The following is a 1441-nucleotide window of genomic DNA, read 5'->3' as shown; positions in this document are numbered from 1 at the left end:
TTTTTCCTGCAGATGAGGGAAGACCTTACGAGCCTCCTGGGATCAGACTGGGGGCTTCCAACACCGTGTTTCTCAAACTACCTTTCCCACTTCAATACGCTCTGACTTTTTCTCTCCCCATCTCTAATTCTTGAAAGTTTAAGAGAAGCCCTTTTCCCCTCTTGGCCAGGATGCTATTCAGCCGTAGCACATACTGCTGTATTACTAACATATGGGCAGAGGGCTCAGCCAAAGTTTTGAGAGGCTCAGCCCTTGGCAGCTCGTTCCACACTTTCCTGTCTCTACATTCAGGAAATGAAGTCAGAGTGTTGATATAAAACAGGCTGGGCTGAAAACTGAGAAGCTGGAAGGGCTTAAGGGGGGAACTTACGGGAGGTGTGGGGAGATGGAGAGCAGCAGGGGCTCGTTACTGTGTGCAGCATATGTGGGGTGGGGGGTTGCTGCCTTGCAGCAGTGACCTCCAGTTTGACTGCTGTTTTTTTTTCCTATCTTGGAGCCCAAAGGCTATGATTTTCTGCTGGCAGGCAGTTACACGGGTCTTTCCTCTGGTGTATGGAAAGAGTAGCATGCAGAGATAGTGCTGTCTTGATCGCTTGGCAGCATTTATACAAGAGCGTAGAAGGGGTGAAAGTAGAAACTCTGGCAGAGAGCATGCATTTCCGTATCTGGGACGTGGGATTCCCTTACTGTTTGACTTTCATCCCTGAAGAATGACCTTATTGCTGCGTTTCCATGGAACGTTGTGGTTCTGACACCACAGAATGATTTTTCTCAGACAACTTTCACATCAGGATTTTACTGCTTCCGAGGCTCTGTTAGACATAGGGATGGGCTGCCTTGCCTGGAGAGTTAGCAGTTGGTGTACCTCACTTCTGGATCACTAGTTCAAGCTGACCCAGTGCAGCCATAACTGAAAGCAGCAGAAAGCTGGAAGCTGTTTGTGGCTTACAGAGCCCAGAGTGGTCTGCGTGGCTGAGAGCAGCGCCTGCCTGGCACATCTCATCACAAAAATGCTTGCCTATCTAGAATCTAGCCTGGCAATGTTCAAAATTCCAGGGGAACTTGCTTGGGAGAGCTTTCTTGCTTTAGAGATCACTATCTTTTTGGAGAAAGAACACAGAGTTTGGCAGCTTCCCAAGTTCTCTCTTCTGTTTTCTGGATGCTACTTCTTGTAAGGATATTGCTAGATTTATGCAACAGCAATTAGCTGATATAGTTTGATCTCTGGGACTTCACTAAGCTGTGTAATGCCTGGTGTCCTTAAACTTGAGCTGATTTAACTGAAACTTTGGAGGACAATTGGACTGGTCTTGCTCTCCCGTGGGTGATTGAGCTCAGCAACTCTGTCATCTGCTGCTCTGCCCTGCCCCTCTCCTCTGTATGGATATTTGGGATTTCTGCTCGCTGGCCATCTTGTTTTTTGCTCTCATTTTGCGTAAAA

The 1441-nt window shown here is 47.6% G+C and overlaps 1 protein-coding gene across 1 annotated transcript in view; it reads left to right on the top strand.

Moving 5' to 3' along the window:
• DNM1 (dynamin 1) overlaps positions 1-1441 on the top strand; it is a 41066-nt gene that overhangs the window by 25444 nt on the left and 14181 nt on the right. The window lies entirely within an intron of this gene.

The sequence above is a fragment of the Meleagris gallopavo genome, chromosome 19 (genome assembly GCF_000146605.3).
Source record: "Meleagris gallopavo isolate NT-WF06-2002-E0010 breed Aviagen turkey brand Nicholas breeding stock chromosome 19, Turkey_5.1, whole genome shotgun sequence".
NCBI lineage: Eukaryota > Metazoa > Chordata > Aves > Galliformes > Phasianidae > Meleagris > Meleagris gallopavo.
This window is presented reverse-complemented; position numbering and strand designations above follow the sequence as displayed.